Below are 27,728 nucleotides of genomic sequence, written 5' to 3'. Positions count from 1 at the left end.
GCCAATTGAAACAGCTTTCCTGTCTGATCTGCTGCTTTGCTTTTTGTCCTCTGTCCTGTGCTCCTTGCTGTTCTGCTCTGTTTCTGCTTCCTGCCATATTTACTGCTGTGCTGTCTGGCCCCTCCCTGATCTGCCATGTTCCATGCAGAGGCTGCCCATGCTATGGTTTGGCAGTGGTCTAAGAAGGGCGTGGCAACTGTTCTGGGTGCTTATTTGGTTGGGGAAGAGGGCAGAAAAAAAATGGCTACCACCACAGCCACACAATCACTCTGGAAGCAATCAGAAGTTGTTGTTGCCCCTGTGTGCCCAACTTCATCATTATGCTTTTACAGGTTTGCCACCCCTGCATGCTGCCTGTGATGCTGATGAATATGATGTCATATATTGAATGTTTTTAGTTAAGGGGGTTGGTTAAAAAATACTCAAAGAACTCATTTGGAACAAGTTCCCTTCCCTGGGGAAGACAAACTCTTAACACCCTTCACAATGGGCCACTGCTGATGTCAAGGCCCTTCATTCCTAGGGGAACAAAAAAAAAACGGGCACAAGATTGTAGGTTATTTGAAGTGGAATGGTTCCTTGACTAATAAATGGTTAGTATAATTGCCAGGTGGTATTTTTCCACTTACCAATATTTTTTTAATGATACTAAATTAAGACAGGTTAACATCCACCAGGTCTTTTTCAAAACGTCAAAAGTGTTTGCTTTGATGCCTTGTAGTAACAAAACTTCCTTTCTTTCTTGTCTTTCTCCATCAGGCAAATTACTTTCTAGCCTGACTCACAGTGAAAGGATTTAATTAATAAACACCCAAAAAACAATGTGGATTGCATTTTTAAATAATTTTCACACCCAAGAGCTGAGAAAAATTAACAGTTCAACCATGTTCACAACTTGCAAGTGTTACTATATCTCATAGAAAAAGGTATTTATATTGGAGACTGCAAGTATTTTGCTTTTCTTGCCCTCTTGCTGAGCAGCAATAAGTCTTTTTAAAGATTGTTTAGCATTCTGCTCCTGCAATAAAGACCCAAAAGTTTTTTTCGTTAAAAAGACAATTATGCCTGTTAACTTTGCTGATGAAGCGTCTGAAGGATTACAGTTTTGAAAACACTGGTTCATTTTGCAGAAGTGATATTCAAATCCTGAAGTAAAGTAAATTGATTAGATAGTCATTCAGTGCGATTTATCATTTTAATAGTGAGGTATCATCTCATGGAAAGATGTTATGCTATATTCATAAATGACAATAGCAGCCCGGAAGACATGAAGCATTTTAGAAAGGTTATTTTCTTGCCCGATAAACTTTTTTCCAAGACAAAAAAAATCTATTCCACTACAAGTTTTTAAATGTTATTCAAAAACTTCTAAATTATAAAGCATTAGGCTGATTACAGAGTGGCTTAGTGAGCATCTAGATGGTATACAATTTAGAGTATTTTACTCCTAGCAACCAAGTGAATTATATTACTCACCCAGAAATGTTACTAAAAAACTCTCACTATAAATCTTAGGACTAGTGAGTATGCTGCATAAGGAAAACAAAGGACATTGTAATGTAATGAGATTAAAGTGATTAAATTTAAATTAATTTAATGCATTAGGCAATAAGTAACTTCTCAGTGAAAGTAATGCTTAAGTAATTTTTTTCACAGCATTAAATCCCAGAGATGTAAGAGAAAGCTGGTGGTAGTTTTTATTCTATACCATTTGAAGTGTTTGGCATCCAGGGCCTGAAACTAAGTCCTATGTAGAAATCTTTCCTTTGGCTACTTTGGATTGAGCTCCAATTTAGTAGAAAAATAATTACTGCCTGAAATGATGACCAAGTGCTTTCACTGATGTGATAGTGTTCAGCCCTGCAGGCTGGTGAATGCCATCAAAAATGTAAAACAGCAGAATGCTAAGGGTGAGCACTTTGCTCTTGCTGGGACCTGTAGAGAGAAGTTTCTACATAATATGGAAAACTGTGCATTTGTATACATCACACAAATTATACGGAGATGACAATTATTTGATAAATTGCAGGAGCACATGATAAATTTATGATGATTCTTTTGACCAATTTACCTGTCCTCCATTTACCAATCTGTCCCCTGGGACAAAATCTAAATTATAGCTTGACTTGTATTTAGTAACATGTATGGGTTACAAATGAAAGGATATGAAAAGCAGTTTTAGAAACTTAAAAAAATTATTTAAAGCATTCCTAAAATAGCTGTCTTGTAATGTGTGATACATACAGCTGAATCCTATGAGGTACTGAGCCAGGTGTAGCCAAGTCACTTCAAGCTATTACACTGAAGCATTGAGAGAGGCAGAGGGAGTATCTAATTTTTCCAGACAGTATTCAGCTGCCTTCAGCACAAAAATGTATTTGCTCTTCCTGCTTTTTTTTAAAGCCTCATTTACTGTATTCCTTCTATCTCTGGCAGTAAATGAGGCTGCAGTGTAACAGAGAACAATGTGATTCACCAAAGAATGTTGCAGTTATTTCTTGAGCAGCCCAGTCCGTGCACTGAATGAGACAGGGTTCCTATGGAAAAAAAAAAAGGATGTGATCCTGTTATTAAGGATTGTCAGAGACAGGGATAAATAAAGTGCTTAGATGAGTGGTTTATTTGCCAAAATTATGTTTGTTAACTTGCAAGTGTAAACTGGGATCAAATTTATAACAGGTTAGATTGCAAGCATTCTGTAGGGCTAGGTTTGTAAAACCAGTGAAGAGAAGTTGCTTCTACTTCCTCTTATCCTTTGGCACAAATGGCCTGTGCCTGGAGTTGTTGCTTATGTTATGGGATTTCCCGATTCAATTTCTCTGTGTCAGAAGGAATTTGAAGTCCCTCAGAAGTATGTCCTCGTCCTCATGCGGTAGGTTATTTTGGAGTAGGCTGTTCTCAATCTTTCTTCTTGATGCTGTGCCACTTTCTATAAAATATTTCAAAGTTAATTGCAGGAGAGAGTGATTTTTAATTGTCCAAGCTCTAAGGCTGGTGGGTTAACCACTAGGCCACTGATTCTGTCTGTGACTCAATGAATATCTAAATATTTAGGACAAAGTGGAACATCTCTGACAGTGGAAATTCTCCAAGACTAGCACGTAGCCTGGTGCTTTGGGCATTGTCCAGAGAAGGGAGAGATTCTTTTCCATATAATAATTTTAAATTGGGCAGAGTGTGGGTTTGAATGTGGGTTGCCAATCATTCAGGTGAATGCTGTAATTATCATTCTGTCTGAGGTAGATGTTTCCTGATGATGGTTTTTTACTTTATAAAAAATACCATACCTTTTAAGTGAAACAGAGAGTATAAGAATGAAACTGTAGCCTATTATTTAGGGCACTCATCTGACAGGTGAGAGGGAGGGGGCCAGTTCCTGCTCCACTAAATATTTAAATAGTTCATGCAGATTGGAACAGTGTCAATGAAATTTACTGAAATCAACCCACACCCAGTATATACCAGCAAATGGTGGTTAGAAAATTTTCTACTGATCAGATGATACTGGTTCAGGTGCCTGTAAGGTTCAGTTTTTCCTTTTCATCTCTCCCCCATATCCTGGATATGTGTCCTAACAAAATAATTATTGGGTAAAGGGAGAAAAATGGGACATTTCAGACTGAGGAGTTAATTTTCTAAAAATATGAACAATTCACAACTGGATCTTATAATGAAAAATATTAGGTTACCTAACACTAACCACCATTTATAGAAGATAAAACATACTGTATATGAGGTGTATTGCTTTTAACATTCACACCTTTGCATTTGGTCAGCCTATTCTTGTTAGGACATTTCAAACCCTAGATCAAGTTCAGGGTGCTACAAATTTTAAGAAACTATCAAAATGCTCTCTGTTTTTTGGGTGTGGCAATTTTTTCCAAGAAGTAATCATCTAAGGTGCAGACTATACAATATTCAGGCCTTTTCCAGTGAGAAGTAAAGTTAGATATTTCACACAAATTTGGAACTAACTAAGTAGTGGGAGGTTTCTACCTGGTGGGCCTTAATTCTTTGACTATGACATTTGTTTATAGCCTTGAAAATGCCAGAGATATCATATCTGAAAGATTATTTTACGCTGGGTTTTTTTTTGTTTGCTAAAAAACAGTTTCATTTGGGATTGAGTAAGCTACCCAGCTTTCTAAATGCAATGACAGAATGAATTTTGACAAGAATTTTTTTTCTTTAGAGTAATAGTGTGAGTGGCATTAGAGAAAACAAGTTCCTTAACAGTTAAATAAGGGTCATGTGTTTGTGTTTGGTAGCTTTGGTGACAGGCAGTGGGGATCGCGGACTGCCCGCAGATGCCGCTAGCAGTGTCAGCAGTGTGGTGGCAAGCGGCGACTGCTCACAGGCACTGTCGACAGTGTCAGTGGCACCTTTTTGTAGGTGATGCACTGCCACACTCAAGGGGTGAATGTGCACTTGCATGCACCTCCTATGCAGTGCCCCTGGCTCCTGGAGCACTTAACCCCTGGATTGTCCACATATTAACATCTGAACCTAAGCACACTTTAAGTGTCTTATGTCAGTTCAAGTGAGGTTTATCTCTGATTTGTGTTACCCAGCTTGTTTTCCATTAATGTGTGACTACTCTCCATAGATGAGCCACCCAAGTTGCAGTCCTCCAGCATCCCTGGATGCAACATCCCCTCCTTGACCCCCCTGTTCCGTGTGGACAAACTTTCCACCCCCTGAACTCTACTGTCCAGAGTTGGGTGGCCATCACAGAGAATAGTTTGGTTGTCCTCTGCCCTCTATTGTTACGAAACATCAATAGAGAAGAGAAAAATAGAGGACATAAAGGTGTTGGGTTTTGTATCAATAGAGGACAGAGGACAAAGTAGCAGAAAACTGGAATGTCCTCTATGGCTACCCTAGCCCGGAGGATGGTTTTGGCACCAAGCTAACTCACCCTACAATTCTCAAATTTGTGACCTTCCCCTTCCCCCCCCCAAGGGTGTTACCTTGCACAAATAGCCTGCAGAGCACATGTCAGCTAGCCAGGTTGCAGGGCAAGGACCAGTCCAGGAGTACGGTTTAAGGCAGTGGGGAGGAACAAGGTAGGAGGCCAGATCAGGGCCCCATGAGCTGGGGCTTCCTTCCTGGGAAAGAGGTAGCAGCTCCCTCAAAAATGCTCCCATTTTTAAGGATGCTCACTAGCCCTCCCATGCTCCCCCTTGCTCCCATCTGCTAGCCACCCTGGGAAGCACAGCCAGAACCCTTCAGACCCTAATCCCAAATCCCTATTCATTAAAACATGAGACCTTCTTTAATGTATTTCCTCTTTATTTCTCTGTAATTTTTTACTTCTTTTTTTATCCTTCAGTAGCTGACTTCCTTCATTTCACCTCCCTTTCCCCACTCTCTGTTCCTTTTCACCTCCTATTTCATTATCCACCCCCATCCCATTAACTCTCCACCTCCAAGCTTCATGTGCCTAATCCCCCCCACTCCACAAAACAAACAAATAAACCACATCTCTCACACACCCCTACCTAAAGCAGGGATAGAAGCCTGTCCTGGTTCACTAGCCCTGCAGTGGCAACTCACAGCTGTAGCTGCTAGTCAGGCTTCTGCTTGCCTTCCCTGTTAGTGGCAAGTCACAGCTGTGCAGGTGGGGGACAGTCAGAAGGTTGTTAGCCTTAAGGTGCAACTTCTCCAAACTCGAGCTTACACTAACACTGATCAACATTTGAGCTGCTCAAAGTGCAATGTGTAACAAGCCCTTAAAAATGATTATTTATGCTTTATCCTTCTGTTAAATTTGTTTTTGTCCATTTTAAGATTGTAAACTTTGGGAGAAGAAACTTTCTTTTTATTCTTGTAATGAGGTCGACCTTGGTTGTGACTTTTATGTACTAATATAATTTTAAAAGTGAAATAACAATGACTTTCTACTTATAAAGACTTTATCAGGTTAAGGGAAGCCTTTATCATAGCTGAAAAATCTTATTATACCAAGTTAAACATCTCTTGAAAATATATGGATTGAAACCTTTAAAATGTTGTAAATATTAAATGTCCAAAACATTTGTTGGATCTCTCCAGCAAGTTAAATTAAAAAAAATATAAATTAGGATTCTTGCTGAAAGGCCCTACCCAGAGTTTCACAAGTCATGTGTTGTGATTTGCTCACACATGATGTTGAATTAATTTGTCTCCAGGGGATTCATTTTGTTTAGCTTTTTAAATCTATTTCATTTTGTTAAGTAAAGGAGCTTTGTTTTGTTATAGATTTTATCTGGAGCACTTAAACTATTTACTGAAGATTGTATCATTTAATTTATGGTCTATACAGGTCTGGCCTTTAGATAATGTTAATAAGACTTCTTTTTGCTCAATATAGGAAAGAGCAGGTTGTTTAGAGACACTTAATTCTGAATTACAGAAATATTTATCAACTAAGAGTGATATTTTATGTCATTTGAATCTTCTAAGATTCACTAAGAACTGAAGACTTCGACTAGAAATTCAACTGATGAGGGCATTCCCCTTTTGCCTCTAATTAAAAGAAACCCTGTCCACTATCATTTGTGCTAAATTGCTCGAGTCATTTGACAGGAATGGATATTTTTCTGGCTGCTTATGCTGCAGCTTTTATAAGAAATATACTAAACCAATCTAGAGCAAAAAATGTATACTACAGAAGAACATTTACTGTGCGTTAATAAAACCTCAAACCATTTAATTTATTAATGTATTCTCTGTATCATAATTTTTCAGTAGTCTTCCACACCATTGATAAGATTGTATTTTTTTAAATAATTTCAAAATCCTGAAAGCAATTGTTAGCCACCCATAGAACACTTTAGTTATCAAATAAAATTAAGCTAAAAGACTGAGTTAGTAGGAAAACTGGATGAATGAGGAATGTGGTAAAGAGAAAGATGCATATGATAGGTTCATTTCTCCTGGTTTCATATAAAACAATGGAGATATCACATTTTGTGAAAAGTATAATCCACTTAGGCAATAAGGCATCCATCCCTTTTGTGAACTTAGAATGCCCTCATCATTTATCTTCCTGGAAATGATAGTGGTAAAATGAGTCTGGATGGCAAGTCTCTGAAATTGAAGCAGCATTCTGGAGCTTTCTTCAAACAGGAAGTTGATATGAGGATAAAACAGATTATTCCTTTTTTGTTATGACTGGGACTAGGTCAAGATTTTATATTTAGTACTTATTTTAATACTTAATGGAGGGAATATGGGAAAGAAGAGAGATAATACCTTCTCAGTGAGATGTAATTGAATCTATGAAGTTTCAAATCCATGCCTATGAGTTAGTAACGAATCCCATGTATAATTGGGCACTGCTTTTATAAGAAGAGTACTTACAGTATTCCTTGGGATAAGATTTAGGACTATATTAAATCCAATGAATCATAGCAGGTACTACAAATGTAGGCAACATTTAGTGCGCTTTTCAACATTGTACAGGCATCTCACATAAACATAGGCTGACCATAAGGAATAGTGGGACACCCAGAATACTGCCACCCTTCTTCCCTCACCATGCTCTCACAGTTGGGTGGGGGTGGAGCTGAAGGCTGGGCACTTGGCAATATACTTGGTAAATCCAGTTTGTTGATCTGAATGAAAAGGAAGTGTTTGGGATCAGTTCAACAAATCGAAATATTCCATTTTCCAAAACAGTAGCATAAGACCTAAGTCACTGAGTTCAGCCTGTCTCAACTTCAAACAGTATTGCAGTACAGAAGGGTTCATGAGAACATCCACTCCATCCCCCATACTTCTGCATACCACAAGACACAAAATGCTTTCTAGCACCCTATTGGACTCTTAGGGCAAAAGAACAAAATCCTATAGTTTGCCAAGGAGGTAAAAAGGAGAGATCAAGAACTCTGCCAAAGATTTTGGTGTAATCATAGAATCACAGAAGTAGGGTTGGAAGGGACTTTGTAGATCTTCAAGTCCGACCCCCTGCCTGGGCAGGAGGGAAACTGGGCTCAAGTAACCCCAGCCAGGTAGCCATCGAGCCGCTTCTTAAAGACCCCAGGGTAGGAGCCAGCACCACTTCCCTTGGAAGTTGTTTCCAGATCCTAGCTGCCCTAACTGTGAAGTAGTTCCTATGGATGTCTAATCTAAACCTACTGTCCAACAACTTGTGGCCGTTATTCCTTGTTATCCTGGGGGGCGCTAGGGGAAACAAGGTCTCCCACAAACCCTTCTGGTCGCCCCTAGTGAGTTTATAGACGGTCACCAGGTCCCCCCTCAGCCTTCTTTTGTGAAGGCTGAACAGGTTCAGGTCCTGTAGCCTCTCATTGTAGGGTCTGCCCTGCTGTCCCCGGGTCATGCGGGTGGCCCTCCTCTGGACCCTCTCAATGTTGTCCACATCCCTCTTGAAGTGGGGTGCCCAGAACTGGACACAGTACTCCAGCTGTGGCCTGACCAGTGTCGCGTAGAGGGGGAGGATCACCTCCTTGGCCCTACTTGATATGCACCTGTGGATGCATGATAGGGCCCTGCTGACCATGACCTCGCATTGTCGGCCCATGTTCATCCTGGAGTCAATGATGACTCCAAGATCCCTTTCTGCCTCTGTGCTCTCAAGAAGGGAATTTCCCATCTTATAATTTTGCTGCTGGTTACTACTGCCCAAGTGCAGCACCCTGCACTTGTCAATATTGAAATGCATCGTTTTTGTTAGCCACCCTTGCAACCTATCCAGGTCTTTCTGCAGTCTTTCCCTCCCTCCTAGCGTGCCCACCTCACCCCAAATTTTGGTATCATAGCAAATTTGAACAGGTTACTTTTCACCCCATCATCCACATTGCTGATAAAGAAATTGAATAGCGCGGGCCCAAGGACCGAGCCCTGGGGGAATCCGCTGCCCACTTCTCCCCAGGTTGAATATGACCCATTCACCACCACCCTCTGAGTACGACCCTTCAGCCAATTAGCAATCCATCTGACCGTGTAGGCATTGATGCCACAGTTGCTTAGTTTTTTAATGAGGATGGGGTGGTCGACAGTGTCAAAGGCCTTGCTGAAGTCCAGAAAGACTACATCCATGGCGACACCTGCATCCAGTGCTTTTGTGACCTGATTGTAAAAGGCAATCAGGTTGGTCTGACATGACCTGCCCCTAATGAAACCGTGCTGGTTGCCCTTGAGCATTATCCCCGATGCCGGCCCATCACAGATGGCATGCAATTTAGTAGGTGAACTATTCCAGGATGATCCTAGGAAGTGAAACCAAAGTGTCTTATCATCAGGCATCCGGGTTTTCATTTCACCACAGTAAAATGTGGATGTTCTCATTTTAAAGAGAAAAATGTGGGAAACAGCAGGTTTCCCCTTGCAGGCTGGCTGAGTTCTAGCTTGCAAGGAGCTGGGGAGAACAGGAGGAGGGTAATCAGGCAGGGGGTGCCACATACACACATGCATGTACACACATACACATGTCAGACAGCCTGGAGAGCAGCTCTCACTACCCCCAAGACTTACTGATGGGAAGCTGTGATTGAGGCCCCCGGAGGGAGGGAGGGAGTTGGGCAGTGTCTGACTTGGGGGTATGGCCCAGCCAGGGTGAGGTGTGGGGCTTGGGGCCAGGAATATGCAGCCACAGGGCCTAGGCAGGGAGTGGGATGGAGCCAGGTGGCTCATCTGGGAGGCCATGGGGGAGGATGTGGGGGCGGGGGGTCAGAAGGGCTCCTGATACTGCACACACTCCCAGGGGAATGTATGGGGGCACATGCCCCTCAGATTTGTGCACAGGGTGGAGGCAGATGTGGACTGGCTACTGTGGGCTTGCGGCTCCCCGCTCTACTTCCCTCCCCCCAGGGGCCCTCTTCAGTCTAGCAGATGGGACCCAGTATGGCAACAGAGTGGGGTGGGGTGGGAAGGCTTGGTGCCACCACTGGGAGCCCCACGCTGCCATGGCAAGGCATCCCCTCCCTGCCTGGCACCAGTGGAGTTGGAAGCATGGAACTGTGGCCTCTGCTGCTGCTGGGTGAGCAGGAGGCACGTCACCATGATGGTGCAGGGCTCCCAGTGGCAGCACTGAGCTTCCCCATCCCACTCAGCTCTGCCATGCTAGGTCCTGCCCACTGGGCCAGAGGCTCTGTGGGGAGGGAAACAGGGTCAGGAGTCTTAAGCCCGGAGCAGGCAGCCCATATTTGCCCCCACCCATGGGCTCTGCTCCAGCTGTGGCCCCCCCACGGGGGAGGGGGAGCCAGGATCCATGCTCTGCTCTGGCTATAGCAGCAGCTGCCACCTCCCTTGGATGGGTGGAGGCAGAGGGCTGTAGACCTGGTACCCTGCCCCATAGCCCAGGCAGCTGGGAGTCAGGAAAGCCAGCAGGGCTGGGGGCTCTGGGTGCAGAGTGAGGGGCACTGGCAGGGCTGTGGGTAGGGAGTGAAGGATGCTGGTCAGGGCCAGGGGGTTGTGAGTGAGGAGTGATGGACAATGGCATGGACAGGGCACTAGCATACCAGAGCTGCCCAGAGTGCCACAAAGCAGTTGGGGGGGGGGGGGGGGGGAAAAATAGCTGCAGCTAGACTCACATCCTGGTGAGCAAAGTGGGTAGGGGGAGCTCTGATTTTTCCCCAGTTAAAAACCAAAAATCAAACTCCAAAATGTATAGGTTTTTAGCGTTTATTTTATTATAATGAGGCACTGGTATGCTTCCAAGTTACTTTAAGATTGTAAATATATCAATAAGACGTTGTGTTCAACTGATACCTACATATAAAGTGGCATTTCATTTTAATAACAGAAAAAACACAGATTTGAGTGTTTTTAAACTAGATAATTTGTAGTTTTTAAACAGAGAAAACCAGGATCCCTGCTTATCAGAAACTTAAGTTTCCAACTACAGGATCTCATTGTCATATAATCCCTTCCATGAATTTATCAAGCTCTATCTTGAAGCAAATTTGGTTCCTTGCCCTCACTACCTTGTTTGGAAAGCCATTATGGAACTTTACTCTTATGATGGTTTGAAGTCTTTTTTGAATTTCCAGTGTAAGTTTATTTAGAATCAATTTATACACTTAAATGAATAGTGTGATTATGGGTGATTGAAAGGGACACCAGAATTGCTTAGCTTCTGCCCTGGCAGCATCGCCATGCTGGGAACTCTGAAACAGTTCCCAGCTGCTTTTGCTCTAAAAACAACAGAACTGAAGTGGGCAGAACTCATGTGTGGGCAGCAGCCTGGAGGGGACTGTTTAGAAGTCCCCCCCAGCTGGGTAAGGTTGCTGTGCCCACCCTGTCCTTGCTCTCAGAATTTGTCCTCTCCCTGCTTTCAGAACTGCATGTTCCTGTTCATCTCCTGCATGGTTTGCCCAGCTCATGAGCTCAGCTAGTTAGGCCACTGACTTAAATAGTTTTGCTCCCTCCCGGATAAGTATTCATAAAGAACAATCATATCAATCCTCAATCTTCCTTTTCATATAGATTCATAGATGTTAGGATCGGAAGGGACCTCAATAGATAATCGAGTCTGACCCCCTGCATAAGCAGGAAAGAGTGCTGGGTCTAGATGACCCCAGCTAGATACTCATCTAACCTCCTCTTGAAGACCCCCAGGGTAGGGGAGAGCACCACCTCCCTTGGGAGCCCGTTCCAGACCTTGGCCACTCGAACCGTGAAGAAGTTCTTCCTAATGTCCAATCTAAATCTGCTCTCTGCCAGCTTGTGGCCATTGTTTCTTGTAACCCCCGGGGTTAAATACTCCCCAATTCCCTTCTGTGCCCCCATGATGAACTTATAGGCAGCCACAAGGTCGCCTCTCAACCTTCTCTTGCAGAGGCTGAAAAGGTCCAGTTTCTCTAGTCTCTCCTCGTAAGGCTTGGTCTGCAGGCCCTTAACCATACGAGTTGCCCTTCTCTGGACCCTCTCCAGGTTATCCGCATCCTTCTTGAATTGCGGTGCCCAGAATTGCATGCAGTACTCCAACTGCGGTCTGACCAGTGCCCGATAGAGGGGAAGTATCACCTCCTTGGACCTATTTGTCATGCATCTGCTGATGCACGATAAAGTGCCATTGGCTTTTTTGATGGCTTCGTCACACTGCCGACTCATGTTCATCTTGGAGTCCACTAGATGAACAGCTTGCAGCTGTTCCCTGCCCTCCGGCGTGTCCACATCTCCCCATAGCTTTGGGTCATCTGCAAACTTGAACAGAGTACATTTCACTCCCTCGTCCAAGTCACTGATGAAGACATTAAAGAGTATCGGTCCAAGGACCGAGCCCTGCGGGACCCCACTGCCCACACCCTTCCAGGTCGAAACCGACCCATCTACCACGACTCTCTGGGTGTGACTCTCCAGCCAATTCGCCACCCACTGGACTGTGTAGTCATCCAAGTCACAGCCTCGAAACAAGTCAAAATTTGTGGCATACCCATCTTAAGATAGATTCTTCTAGTAGCCCTTTTCTGCACTTGTTCTAGTTGGTCTAATATTTTTAAAAATATAATTGCCTAGAGCCTTACGAAATTTTCTAAACTAAGTCATACCAATGCTTTGCACTAGTACTTCCATATTATAGGTTTTTTTGTCACTTCTCATTTTAGGGACTCTGTCATGCTGTACTCCACCAGTATAGCCAGATCTTTATCACTTTCAAAAGTGAAGTCTTTAGCTTAACATACAAGTTCTTGTTGTTAAGTTCTTCTTGGTATTATATTCATAACTTTGCATTTTATTATTAAATGGTATCCCATTTCTATGACTCCAGTCTACCAATTCATCTGCTGCTTCTTGTAGGTTAATCTGGTTCTCCTTAATATTGCCAATGCCTCCCAACATTTTTGTCATCTGCAGATTTCATTAGCATACACCAAATTCTTGGCATCATAGAAAAAGAGGGTTAGAAGGTACCACAAGGGGCCAGCTAGTCCAACCCCCTGGTCAAAGCAGGATAATCCTAGTCAAAGCTTTGTCTAGCTGGGTCTTGAAAACTTCTAAGGATGGAGAGTCTGTAACCTTTCTGGGCAACCTATACCAGTGTTTTACTACCCTCCTAGTGAGAAAATTCTTCCTACTATCTTCCCTAAGCTTCCCTTGCTGCAACTTCAAACTATTGCTCCTTGTTCTGTCATCTGCCACCACTGAGAACAGTCTAGCTCCATCCTCTTTCAATCCCCAGCTTCAGGCAGTTGAAGGCTGTATTAAATCCCCTCTCAGTCTTCTCTTCTCTCAGCCTCTCCTAATAAGTCATATGACCCATTTTTGTTGCCCTCTGCTGGACTGTCTCCAATTTGTCCACATCCTTTCTATAATGGGGGGTCTGTTAGTAAATAAAAATTTAGGATTCTGGAGTAGCCTAGGGATTGACATGACACCTCATTTGATGAGTGACAGAAAGGCTTTATTTACTACAAGTATTCAAAATCAAGTCAAGTGAGCCCAAACCAAAGCAAAGTCTAGTAATTAGTATAAGGTGATGATTTCTTACCAAACAGGTGATGAAGAGGTGGTCTGTTTCTCATCAACTTCTTGAGTAAGTTGGGCACAGCAGCAGCTGGTGTCAGAGAGATTTCTCACTCTTGAAGTGTGACCCGTTAGCTGTTTTCACTGCTTTCTTATACTCCAGCATCTTCAAAGCATTATTTTAATTGTATACATCAAGAGAAACTCCCAAACAGTAATTGACAGGAAAATCCTATTAATCAAACTGTTCATTACTGATTATCAGAAAGTTCCAATCTCAATGAATTACTTTCCTCAGTGACAAGAGGTTATCCAGTTTGGAACATATCAAGAAACTGATTAACAATCAAGAAAACATAAGTGTCCTTGGAAAACAAGGTAAAGCACGAGAAAACCCCCCCAAAGAACTAAATCAGGAGGAGACACTTATCACATATGGAGAATGTCGCACCCTGCACATAAACATGAGTTAATTGCAAAATAAATGTTTACCATACTAGTTAAATCAAGCATAGACATTCCACATGGTTATATACACCAGACAACTAGTAGTCAGCTTGAAATCATCATGAATATAGTAAAATAAGCTGGAAGGGATAGTTCATTATTTCTTTTCAGATGGCATAGCCATGAACTTGCATCTTCTTGCACTATGCAGTCAGCATCAGTATTTTGTATTTTAACTTTTGTGAGTAGGCCCCAACTTAGCATGAGTTTCAGAGTCATCAGGGCCCAAAACAACACAGTACTCCAGATGTAACCTCATCAGTGCTGGATAGAAGAGAATAATCACTTCCCTTGTCCTTCTAGTAACACTCCTACTGATGTAACCCAATATGCTGCTAGCCTTCTTGGCAGCAAATGTGAGCCAACTGTTGACTCGTATTCAGCTTATTGTTCACTGTAACATTTTCTGGAGAGCTGCTGCCCAGCCAGTCAGCCCCCAGCTTGTACTGGTGCATGGGATTGTTCCGTTCTAAGTGCAGGACTTTGCATTTGTCCTTGTTGAACCTCACGAGACATCTTTTGGTCCAATCCTCCAATTTGTCGAGGTCACTCTGAATCCTAGCTGTACTTTCCAGCATATCAACTACTCTCCTCAGTTTCTTGAACACTGTTACAAAGGATAATATTAAAACTATTTTTGTGGATCACCACAAGTAACTGTTGCCATCCTGATAACTCCTTTTAAAATTTAACCCATTGTAATCTCCCCTTTTACCAGTTTCTTATGTATTCCACATCCATTCCATTCTAATCCTCCCCATCTTTTCCACCCTAGACAATAATGTCCCCTGAGGCACTATATCACTGCTTCTGTTTCATATAAATGAATTCAGTTCACTGCATTGTTCTCATCTAAGAAGTCTGTTATGATAGAGAAAATATTAGGTTAGTCTATTCGTGATTTATTTTTGATAAATCTTTTATCCCTTTTTTCCCCATTTGCCTCCATTTACCTCAATTACTCTTTGCTTCAAAATTTCTTCTAAAATCTTGCAAAGTATTGAGTTCAGACTAATGGTCCTATAGTGTTATAGTAACTCTATGAGTGAGAGAGAGATCTATGTTAGATATTCTTCATTAACAGGGCACCATTCCTGAACTGACAGATTCATTAAAAATATTGATAATAGACTTGAAATGTAATTTGTTATCTTTCAAAGTATTCTAGCTTGCAAATTATCTGAGACTTCTGACTTCATCACAGTAAGCCATCCAAATTTGGTTTCCATCTCAAATGTGCTACTTTTAATTATTTTGATCTCTGCTTCTATTAGGTCATCCTTTATGGAAAATTGAGACAAAACATTAATTGAGCATTTGGGCCACACCTTGATTATCTTTATTTTAAATCCCATCTTCACTGTGTAATGGCTCTACTTTTTCTTAATTGTTCTCTTAAATCATATGCTTAGTCTGATCATTCTCTCTTATATTTAGAGATTAGTCAGAATCTTCTTAGACTTTAAAGAAAATCATAACATTATTTCTTGGTCTTCTTTCATACTAACAGATGAGGAACAGACTGAGAGAAACTGAGACTTTCAAGCTTATGCCTTCTGTAATGGGCCCCTAACCTATGTTTCTCAAGTAAAGAGAGTGCTTGAGGGGGAAATCACAAAACTGCCTATAAACTTTGTCATTTCTTGCATGATTTGAATGAAAATAGCAGGGACGATAGCCTCCACTAAGGCTATGAAGCCTGCCAAGTTTCAAGGAGATAGGTACAGGGGATTTCTGGGGCACTGCACCTCAAGCTGCTGACAAGCAAAACTTGTGATGTGTGACTTTGTGTGTGCGATAAGGCGTACCCACACTGGCACTGGGATTGGAAGAGACCTCAGAGAAGGATCACAGTCACTGGCCAGCTACACATGTCAATATCAGAGCAGTCCTTCCCCTGTTTTCCCCCTTCCTCTCCTTACTTTCTGTTTCCCTGCAATCAAGCCTAGCTTTGAAATATTTTGAAATGTTTCAATTGCCCTTGTTTCATTTCAAGGCTGTTTTGAAGCCTTTAATTCCCTTTCAGTTTCGCTGTTTCAAGCTTGATATGAGTTGAAACAACTTATAAAAATGAAACAGCTGGTGAAATTTCGCACAGCCCTAGTAGTCACCTAGGCCTCTGCACTACCTGCCAGATGGTGGTCTCTGATGCCTCTGGACCCCAAAATTGAAGCCATGCCCTTGGCTCATGTTGGCAGTGGCTGTGGTGGAGGAGATTGGCTGGTGCTTGGAGTGCTGGCACAGGACAGTGGATCCCCCTCTTCCACATCCCCCCCACCTCTGCCCTTCTGCCTCCCTGACTGTTCACCAGCACCTCCACCCAGTGATTGAGAGTTTTACTGCTGCAGACTCACCCTTACCCTCGGTTCACACATGCCCACCAGCATGGGACCGTACTGGACCACAACAGATCGAGCCATTTTTTGATGCCCTCCTTCAGCCACTTCACTAGTGCCTGCACCTCTGGTGAAAGTGGCTTGCCTCAGCCAGGAACGCTGATCCCCTGGAACTTCTCCATTTGATTCTCAAGCTTCTTCACTATGGAGATCACCTGGCTAAGGAGGGCATCACCAGCACAAGGCTGTCTGTGGCCTTGAGGACCACCAAGATCTTGGAGATGGTATCCCACTCGGTTTTGTTAAGGGGGCCACTGATCCCAATCTCCCTGAGCAAGGCCATCTCATGGATGGCCTTCTGTTGCTCAACCAGCCTTTCAAGCATCAGGTATGTGAAGTTCCAGCGAGTCTCCACATCCTGCATGATTTTGTACTGGAGGATGCTCAGCTCTTCCTGTTTCTCTATCTTGTCCCCCTTGATGCACCTATGGAAGTAGCCCACCACCTTCCTGCATTTTAAAATGAGCTGGCTGGTTGTGGTAGTGATGGCGCTGTCACCGGGAGCTCTGTCCCCCTCCAAGGCATCCCTGACTATGAGGTGGAACTTGTGTGCCACACAGCAGATGCCAACAAAGTTGGCATCATGCACTGCCTTGATCATATTGACCCCATTGTCGGTGATCATGAACCTGCCTAATGAGCCACTTCTGCACCATGCAGTTCATGGCCACCAGAATATCCCTTGCCATGTGGGACTCATCCATCACCTCCACTTGAAGGAGAGCCCACCAACAACCTGATTGATCACACCAGTGCCCTGTGAGGGAGAGGTAGGCATGATCTTCACCCCGGCTGCTCCAGATTTCTGGGGTGAAGAGCAAGGCTACCTGTGGACCTGTCTTCCATAGCTCTTCCCTCAAGTACTCCCTGCATGCTTCATACAGGGAGGGCACCACCATCCTGGTAAAGGTGGTGTATGTAGACACTTGGTAGGAGGGGGCCACGAGTGCCATGAGCCACCTGAACACTCAGTGAAGGAGAAGGCTGGCCATCCAGACCAAGCATCTCCCCAATGCTTGGAGTGACCTTGCTAACCTTGAGAATGTGCCCCCCCCTTTGTCCCCACATTTGTCCTACTGGTCCAGGGTGGCCTGCTGTTGCTTCTTGGGGATGGGGGCTTTGGAGTGAGAGGGGGACTTCTTTTTGGGCATGCTCCCATTGGTGCCAGGTTGAGGAGCAACAAGGGCAAGGGGTGTTGCCTCCTGAGATGCAGCAGCAGCAGCACTGTGGGGTTGAAATGTTTTTAGTCCTTGCCCCAGCTGATATGCTGTTGGCAGTGCTGGCAGGTGGCATACCTGGGATAATCTGCCACCTCAAAATGATCCCACACTACACTACCCACCCACTTCTGAGTTGCAGGTGGGGAACCTGCCTTATGCCCCTCCTCAGCAGGCAGAGGCACAACAACAGGAGGAACTGAGCTACCTGCTCTCACAACCTCCCCTGAGGTGCCTTCCAGAGAATGAGACCTGCCTTTAGGGGAACTTTGAGGGGTGTGGAGTACAAACTCATATTCCCCCTCCTTCCCCAGAATTTCCTTGGCTAAGGCACTCAGGTCCCCTGCTTCCAGATCCAGCTCCTCCTCTGGCACTGGAAGGCTCACGCTGGCAACTGAAATGGGATTGGAGAATGTCATGCTGCTGCTGGTTGTGGTTACTGGTGGTGCTGCTGCAAGTGCAGACACAACTCCCACCTCCTTGCTCCCACTAGCAGCAGAAGACTCCTTGCTGCCAGGAAAGAGGGTGCATCTATGTTTGGGTGGGGGGGGGGGGGGGGGAAAAAAAAACTTGCAGCTCTCCCTCTGCCCCCTCTCCCTCCCCTGCCAAAAGACATGGAACCTGCCTTTCCAGCATGCTTTATGTTTGGTGTGCTGCAAAATGTGTCTGTGTGTAATATATGCTGTGCTTTCCTGCACAGTGATGACACTGCCAGGGAAAACACAGATTTCTTTTTTTTTTTTTGCTGGGGGGGGGAGGAGGAGGGGGGTAAGACAGGTTAACAAGAACAAATAAGAGGATTTTGGGGTAAGAATAAGCTGAAACAAATGGGTAACAATAGGGATTGTAGGCGAGGGTAAATAGGAAAGGATTGGATAGAACTTGGTGGCAAGAGACTACTTACTACCAAGCCAGAGCCCTTGAGATGCTGCTGCAATAGACAGACAGACAGCTCACAAAAGGCACACAGATGAGTTCACACAGCCTTATATGTCATTTCTACATCCCTCCCCCAGAGCACTGTGATTGGAAGGGAACTGCAAGAAAGATCAGTCACTGGCCAGCTACAGATGTCAATATCAGAGCAGCCTGTCCACCCCCTCCTCCCTCTCCCTCCTCTCAGTTTCTGTTTCCTGCATGTCTGCCTTCCTAATCTCCAAATATTTTCTAAATCAATTTGGAAGCTTTGATTCAATTAAGTACTTTTTATGGGTCTCTCTTTTTGATTCAGATTCAGAGATTTGGCCGTTGAACTGGGCTGAATATCCTCCGAATCAAATTGGCTACTGAAGCTTCGCGCAGCCCTAATAGCCAGCTTACAGCAGAGGGGTTTTATTTGGGTTATGCAGGTATCCTAGTGGGAGTTTGTGTTGGCTGTGGGGCATGTGGTGGCTTTAATAGGGAGTGGGGAGACCACTGTGGGTACCTGGGGAAGGAGCTGCAAATTACATTAATTCATTTAGGGGATACTGAGACCCTGGGGCCCAGAAAAAGCTCTGAATAAAGACTGCAGATTGTGAGAATGTGGTGATAGAAGTTGGTAATTTTGAGTTTCTCCCTATCTAAGAAGGCTGAGGAAGTTGGTAATTGGAAGATGGTCCTTCAGTTATGTAGTTAGATAGAGAGACCAAGGGACTGCAGAGGTTGCCTATTACTTCACACACAAACTTTATTGTTAATTCTTCTTATTTATCTATGCCTGTGTTTATTGAACCTGGTGTTCACATCATGGTGTCAGAAGTGGCAAATGAGAAGTAACTTGAAAGAATTTTAGATACAAACTAAAGAAGTTGACCCTAAGAGCGAGTGAAGCAAGTCAGTTGTGTGGACAGACAAGGGCTGTTGTAAGTGGTCTGCCTGCACAGTTATAGTTGAAATGAAATTATAGTTGGTAATGGAAATTTTGCAATCTCCACCTGCCCTTCTGCTGTTGGGCAATACAGCAGAGAACTGGAGGGTATTCAGACAAAGGTGCAAGTGGTACCTAGCAGCCATAGGAACAGAAGAGAAGTGACAAAGCAAAATTCTCAGTTACCTTGTATATTTTGGGGAGGATGGCACTGGCTGTTTATAGCCCTTTTACCTTCCAAAAAGACCAATGTATTCAGTTAAGTGTAATAATATCCAAATGTGAGGAGTACTTGGTGCCAAAAAAGAATGAGAAACTCTTGAAAGAGACAGATTTTTTTTTAAAAGTGCAGACAACCAAGAGGAGAAAGTATAGTTCAGCATATTACTAAACTGAAGAGACTGAGCAAGAACTGTGTTTTTGGGAACTTGACAGAATATCCAATTAACAAGAGGATTACTTGTGGCATTGCAAACACTGCTTTACAAGGAAAGCTATTGTGCGAGGAAGATTTTTCTCTAGAAAAGATGGTCTAAATATGCAGGGCAACAGAAACTTTGAAGGTCCAGGCTGAAAAACTGAATTCAACAAAAAGGCTTGTCTGTGCAGTAGCATGAAAAAAAAATGTGACCAGCTCTGTTTTAAGTGTAGCAAGAGGAGCTATTTTGCCAAGCACTGCAGATCCCCAAGCCACAAAAATAAAATGTACACAACTGAGCATACACTGGAAGAATTTTTATTTATTTATTTATTTTTTTTAAAAGATGTAGTGGAATCAGGCAAAACCAATGAGAGGGACCGTATTTAGCCAGTGGAAGTAAAAGGAATAATGGTTTCATTTAAGTTGAACACAGGAGTTCAGGTTAATATTTTACCAGCACATGACTATAGAAAATTAGAATTGAGACCAAAAGTGAGTCCAGCAGACATCAAAATATCTGTCAGTTCAGGACCAAATGTGTCAGTGAAAGGGCCAGCACTGGCATCCAGCAAAAAAAAAAAAAATAAAAAAAATAAATAGAGTATACAAACTTTCCTTCATTGTGGTACCAAAGGATGTGACACCAATCTTGAGTCTGATAGCTTGTGGCACTACTGTATCTACTTAAGTGTGTGCTTGCAGTATGAGAAGACACAACAACCATGCCACCTGATGATCTTGGTTGTCATAGCCCAAATCTGGATAAAGTTCTTGGGTGGAAACTAATTGTTCCAGAACACAAGAAACAACCATGTCCTGGTGGGAAGAAGTGTACCTATGGACACACAGGCAAATACCATAATGCAGAAAGAAGAAATCAGCCTAAGGATTGTTTAACTAATCAACTTTGTGGAATGAGACCAACTGAGATAAGACACCCTGCATGAGTTCAGAGGGCTAAAGATTTGGCCAGACCAAGTTGGCTTGATGATGAGCAGGGTGGAATGAAGCACATATGGGTCACTCAGGGGCTAAGGACAGAAGTTACACATAAACCAGCTTAAGTGATCAGAAATTGGTTTAAGCCTGTAACAAAACATAAGTTCAGTGCACCTAAACAAGTTACAAAGTGGCTGAAACTAGTTTAAGATAAACCTGGTTGAAAGTAGTATCAGACTTAACTGCTTTATGTCAAACTGGTATATGGAACTTCTGTCCTAGATCCCTTCCTGGTTCAAGTCAAATCACAGTCCCCCAGCATCCCAGCATGCTTTGCAGTTTTCAACTGGGCTGTGCCGTCTCCACAGCAGAGCAGGGTTGGCCCCACTCCTCTGCTCTCTAGCTGGAGCAGTGACAGCTGGCTCACAAGGGTGTGTGTGCTGGGGATGCAGCCTGGTCTGTCTGGCAGGGAGGGAGCAGCCCCTGCCAGACTTCCCCACTGGAGGGGAGGGGCAGGGATGTTAGGCAGCTGACTCAGGCAGAGGGGGATTAAACTTCCCTGCCTTCCCTCTCCCACTGGCAGGGATCCAAGCTGGGTTGTGCCTGGCTTTTACCTACTGCTTGTGGCTCAGCACAACCTGGGACCCCCAAGGCCATCCTCTTACCCAGGGGATGATCCCACTGTGCCTTGCCAGCCACTGGGGCTGGGGTTTCACTTGGGGCAGCCCAGGAGTAAAGACCAGATCAGGGAGAAGGAGGGGAGTGAAATGACCCCAAGCGGGGACACACACGGTGGGATCACGGCAGTGGCAGCTCCACCCTGGATGCGAGCCCCACCAAGCAGAGGGACCCAGGCTGGGGGGTGGGGGGAGGGGAGGAGCTTGAGTGGGTCCACAGTAGCACAGGGCAGAGCTGAGATGAGTCAAGCATGCAGCTGCAGGAGCAGGTCCTGCCCAGTGGCCCCTTCTGCCTGCTGGAGAATGGCACCTGGGCTGGCCCTGGCCCCTGCAGTGGTGCACGTGGCACAGGCTTGCCCCCTCAGCCCCAAAAACTGTTACCCGTGTCCCCCAGGGCACTGGGCACCAGGCTGGGCATACCTTGCTCACTCTTCTACCTGGTGGCGGCAGTGGCAGTGCAGCATGGCCCCATGTATCAGGTTCCAGGTGCAGGGAACTACCCCTACAGCTTCTCCAGTGCTGCTATTTTCCCACTTTGTGGCCAACCACAGTTTGGTAGTGCAGGTGGTGCCCATCAGGAAGGCCAGGGAAGGCCCTCCCTGATGGCAGCAGTGGTGGTGGGGAAGCGGAAGGTGTAGCACTCCATGCTTGGTGCCTGATACACAGGGCTGTTCTGCATCACCACCACTAGGTAGGGGAAGAGTGAGCAATACTCACTCTTGGTGAACCCAGCTTGGTTCCTGGGTAGCATGGAGAACACAGGTAATAGTACTCAGGGCTGAGGGGGTGAGCCTGCGGGCCCACTGCAGCAGGGGTTAGGACCAGCTCAGGCAACACTCTCCAGTGGGTAGAAGGAGCTGTCGGGCAGCAGCTGTCCTCCCAGCTGCATGCTCAGTTTTGTTCTGGACTAGTGTGAACACATTCAAGCTCCTTTCCCACCCCCACCCTTCAGCCTGGGTCCCTATGCTCAGCGGGGACCACGTCCAGGATGGAGCCACCACTGCTATGACCCCCACCTGGGCTTGGGGCCATTTTGTTCCTGTTCCTCCCCACAATCTGGCCTTTGCTCCTGGGCTGCCCCAAGCAAAACCATGGCCCTGGCAGGTGGGAAGGTACAGTGAGATCTCCCCCTGGGTGGAAGTGGGGCTCAGGGGTCCTGGGTGTTGCTGAGCCACGAGCAGAGGGGAAAGCTGGGCACACTCTGGCTGGGACCCTGAAAGCCAGGGTTGGGGTTTAAACCCCACCCCAGTCACACTCGGCCTGCTGGGCCTGCCCCCGCCCCACCCAGCTCAGCTTCCCTCCAGCCTGAAGGGAAGAGAAGGCTCACTCTAGCACTCCCATGGCTTATAGCCTGAGCCACTGCAGGCATGTGGTTGCATTTCTGGAATCAAAAGCAAATGTCTATTCAGTTGGTTATCAGTTCAATCTACGCAGGTTAGACTAACCTGCAAAGATTGAATCAATTCAGGATCGGGTGTTTTGAATGTCTGTACTTAGCCCAGGTAGTCTGAGGGCAGCCTCCCAATTAACATCAGGACATGGCACACAAGCATAAGACAGTACCAGAGGATCTAGAGTTTAGAATAGATTTGAGGCAGCTACTAGATGGTGCCATAGCAGGGATCCCATTTCACTTCCTGTTGTTTGCTTTCTGTTTACCTGCGTTATTCAAGTCATCAAATTAGAGCAATTTGTTTTCCAGAATTTATTAGAGCATAATCATACACAGTAAGTCAACATTAATTAGCCTGTTACATTTCTTTCATTTATTTAGTAAAAATATTCTTGGTCTTTTATACTTTTTGAATTTCAAGTAATATTTATGAGAATTAATGAGGTTGCTGGATTTTAAGTGGCAATGAGCAAGAGGAATAAATGTGCTAATCTAAATAGGATCTTTGCAAGGATAATTTCTAATTTTTATGAGGCTGTGTAATCTGAAAATGAAGAAATCAAATCCTATATTTCAGCTTTTCTTGACAAATACTGATTCTGTAAATTATACAGCTGTTCTTCCTCTATATGGATTTTGTAATACTCAGAGCAATTTATAGGTCCAGAGTGCAGCTGCTGAAAGTCATTTATTCTCAATTCTGTATTAAATCTATCATATAGAAATGCATTTACATTCAGTACACAGCTAAAGGGCTTGAAGCTTTTATTCTACAAAGTTGCTGTCCTGTAAATATTTGTGAGGTATGCAGAAAACCACATTTAAAAAAAAAAAAAAATTGATATTTAAAAGAAGTGTGCCATTCATAGTATCTATCCCTGGTAAAAGTTTGAAACCAGCTCCTTTTGCTATATAAATTGAATTGCCAAGACAAAACCTCCTGTCAACATTAACAAATTGGTACTGCTAATAAATTTGCCTTGATGGATTAGGACTTCAGTTTAGTTTGCTTGTGTGCCACTCTTAACGTATGTCAATTGAACATAAGTTCAGGTTTCAGAGATTTAATGCCTCCTGCATTCTCTTTGGACCATGTGTCTATACTTGAGGCTGCAAGAGGGAATGCAGCTTTAATTAATTTTATTCAAAAGTTTATCTTGCTGAGCAGCAAGTTTTCTTTTTAATTTAAAAAAAATTGGGAACTATATTTGAAACATTTGGGAAATATACAAAAATATGCACATGAAGGATCCAGTGATGGTAGCTATAATAATTAGAACTTGACAGGACAAATGGAGACAAGGGGAATAGTTATTTGTCAAATGTGTAATTTCTGAGAGAACAGAGCTTGAAATGGGTTGCTTGATGAGCTGTTTACCCTTGATGATTTTTTCACATTGTTGAAGCCAAGATATTGAGTTTAGAAAACTTAAACTGAACTGTATCCAGGCCCAGGAGACATCTGGGGAGTCTGAGCTGATTCACCCTGTCAGCACCCTGACAGAAACAAGGTGTTGTCTTGAGGTACATGGGATATGTTTATACATGTTTTAAGCAATGAAAGGAAGCACAAGATAAAAAACTGTCATAAAAAGCTGATTTAACAACTCATGAATTAATGGAAATTATGGAGGACCACTCAGATCATGAGCCTGTAATATCTGTGACAGTATATACCCAGTATTTCTAAGCTTCCTATTATGTTACAAACTGATCAGGAAACATTGTTTCTTTCTAATAATGAAGTATTGAGCTTTCCAAAAATATCTCCCATCCTGAAAGTAGGGGAAAAGTTGAAGATCTTTTTAATTCTTTTATAAACTTAAAACACAGAATCTTTTTGGGACTGATTTATAATTTTGAAATTTTTGGTTGTATTTTGACCTTTTAAACATTTTTAATATTTAATTGAAAATAAACAAACAATTTTTAAAAAACAAAAAAGTAATATTGCTCTCCAATATGCATTTTTGTTTAAAATAGTGACATGGAGCTTTTCAACAATTTCAAAATATTTTAGAAATAAAGAAATTAAAACTGAGTTTTTTTGCTGCCAACTGTTTGTTTTTTGATGAAACTACAATTTTCCAACAAGAAGCCATTTTGTGGAACTATTTCTAATGAGTTCTAATCATTATGCAATCTAAGTGCCTATTATATCATATTTATTGGGCAAGTCTACATGTCCATTAATGTGCAGTAGTAATTGAACATTTAGTTTAGTACTTCATTAAGCAAGTACTAACTAAATCTGCAGTAACTACAGTTCCTGCGCAGTAGCACCAGCACGCTTTTTTTGGTGATCCTTACTGAGCAGTAGCTTAATAATACTGCACAGTAGTGTATTAGCCCAGTTTTTGACTGGCACACTACTGTGCAGTGTAATTAGGATATTGAGCAGTAAGCATCTTGTGTAGATGCACTCAATGTAAATTTTTACCTGTCATAGTTTTGTGACAGCTGAAAAGTGTGCCTATGTGATAAAGGTGCTTGCTGAAGGCTCTATGAAGATCACATCAAGTGTTTTTCTATATTTGTTTAGATATTAAGCTTTGTTGTTGCTAAAACCCTAATTAAAGTTTAAGATGTAGTGAGGCCTTGTATAAAGTAAGGCCTAGTAAATTTAGCAAAGCCTTGAAGTAGTAAGGCCTGTGGCGTAGTTAAAATTACCTTATCAAAGAAATGCAAGGCTTGTACTGCTAATTGGTCAGTCTAAGGACAGTTGAAGTAAAAGAAATCTGAGTGGTTGTTTGTTATCAGTATCATTCAGAAGCTATAAATGAGCTGAAATTTGGAAACCATTCAGGAAGGAAGAGACAGCTCTGTAAAAAGGATTAGTTAGCTGTTGCCTGGATCAGTGGGCCCGTGGACCTCGAGGAGCCCAAGAACTGCATCCCAGGGTCCTTTCTGGTACCCCTTTGGACAGTGTCGTTCGGGGACGCCCGACTTCACTGAACTTTGAGGAAAAGAAGCTTGCTGTGCATCAGGCATCAGAGGGGACTGCCGATAAGTTACCAATGCTAATTGCTTTTGTCTGTCATTGTTTGTTTTGTTACTATGCATAGTTGTGTTTTTTTTAAGTCACTAAATCTTTCTTACCTTTCTACCCCCGACCATACTCTCAATCCTGAACCCTTCACAGGCGGCTGGGACAAGTTTCATACTAATTAAAATGTTAAAGGCACTGTCACGACGGGGTCCTGCAGGAGGGCCGTTATCTCCTCAAGGCCCCCTTCTCATGCCAAGTTGAAGCAAGGGCACCCTCAAATTCTTGTCTGCCACGTTCTTTGATGACAGTATAAGGGAGGCTGCCTTTTACGCCCTCTTGGTCATGTCTTGATGAATGCTCAGGCCCCGTAGTTGCCTGGACCCCTTGTGGGTCCCGTTCTGTGATGGGTGCTGCAGGGACACCCTAGCCTTATGGGCTATGCATGGCTCCAACCATCCTTTTACCACGCCCCTAGCCTCGCTGCTGGAATAGATGTTGTTCGGTCTGGGTATACACCCTCTCTCTGGCGCTTGGGCTCTTCACGGCCCTGTCTCTCTCCATGCCCTCTCTCTGGCACGTGGGCTCTCCATGGCCCCATCTTTCTGGCACTTCTCCACAATGCTGCCCCCTCTCCTGGGACTTCTCAAGCGCGGCGCCTTTCTCCTGGGGCTCTTCATTGCCCCTTTTCTCTAGGGCCTCCTCACAATAATGCCACCCCCTCTCCGGGGCCTCCTCAGTAGTGCCGCCCCCTCTCTGGGGCTTTGCAAGCACTGTCCCCTTTCCTGGGGCTCACCACAATGCTGCCCCCTCCTCCAGGGCTCACCGTGCCCGCACTGGGGCTTCTCAGCAATGCCACCTCTCTCCAGGGCCTCTTCTCAACAGCCCCTCTCTGGGGCTGGGGTCAGTGCACCCCAAATGCTGTGCTCTTGCTGGCACAGGGGTTCCCACACTGCTGTGGGTCACCTATGAGGCCTCCTCCAACCCCTAATAGCCTCACCCAAACCACCAGTGACAAACAGCAACACAAATGCAAGCCCCTTGGCTATAACATAAACAAAAGTCACCCAGCCATAACAACGCTCAAGCTTACCAGGGATTCTTTATCTCACAGCAGTGTGTCAGATGCTGCTCCTGCATCAGGCTTCTCCTCTCTTCCATAGCAGAGAGCTCCTTCCTCCTAGGCTGCTAGCAGGGAACTCTCCTGATCTCAGCCCCTAGGGTTTATAAGGGAGCCACGTCCTGCCCCTTTCAGTCAGCTGACTGCTGGCAGGTGTGATCTCTTGCTAGCTCCAGTTGCCCTGGCAACCAACAGCTGGGCTCCTTATTCACTGCTAGGGCTCTTTCCCTAGCAGTTTTCCCCTCTTTAGGAGCAGGGCACCTCAGTGCTCTGTGACAGCACTTTGTAAAATCAACTGCTAAAAATTACATCTGTTAAAATAAAATGAATACACTGAAGGGTTCCATCTCCATGTTCCTTGCAAATCTCAGTTTCCATTATAATCAATCTTGTGAGAGCATCTAGTGCCCTACCATCTAGTGTCATAGGTCCCTGGCTCTTCCATAGACTTGGGCAAGCCAGTGAAACTTGCAGGTCAGTTCACTACTTTTATGATTTCAGAAATACTGTGCTCAGTTCAGTATTTAGTAACAGAGCATGTTTACAGTCTCTGTCCATTTGAAGAGGACCTACAGAACAAGAGCACACATATGCTTAGGCATGTTGCATCATCAACTCTTGACAAGTCCAGAATATCCCTTCCGGCAGCTGTTGATACTTTGGACTTTATGTCTTGATCTATGGTGACTACTGTAATTCTGAGGCAATCATCCTGTTGGTTTTAGGAAGTTAGAAACAACATCAGCAACCTTGCTTTTTCAAAAGTGAACTTTATTTGTTAAAAAAACACCCCTGCACAAACCAAACCAAAAA

The 27,728-nt window shown here is 44.0% G+C and overlaps 1 protein-coding gene and 1 long non-coding RNA gene across 2 annotated transcripts in view; one reads left to right on the top strand and one right to left on the bottom strand.

The window, feature by feature from the left end:
• CTNNA3 (catenin alpha 3) overlaps positions 1 to 27,728 on the top strand; it is a 1,574,321-nt gene that overhangs the window by 192,000 nt on the left and 1,354,593 nt on the right.
• On the bottom strand, positions 659 to 26,993 carry LOC132251169 (uncharacterized). The gene is made up of 3 exons (XR_009463043.1): positions 26,889 to 26,993; positions 13,436 to 13,576; positions 659 to 2,537 (listed from the first exon to the last, which is right to left on the bottom strand). It is a non-coding gene; the product is annotated as an uncharacterized LOC132251169 (long non-coding RNA).

This window comes from Alligator mississippiensis, chromosome 6 (genome assembly GCF_030867095.1).
Source record: "Alligator mississippiensis isolate rAllMis1 chromosome 6, rAllMis1, whole genome shotgun sequence".
Classification (NCBI taxonomy): domain Eukaryota; kingdom Metazoa; phylum Chordata; order Crocodylia; family Alligatoridae; genus Alligator; species Alligator mississippiensis.
The sequence above is the reverse complement of the archived record's forward strand: the minus strand, read 5'-3'. Positions and strand labels throughout refer to the sequence as shown.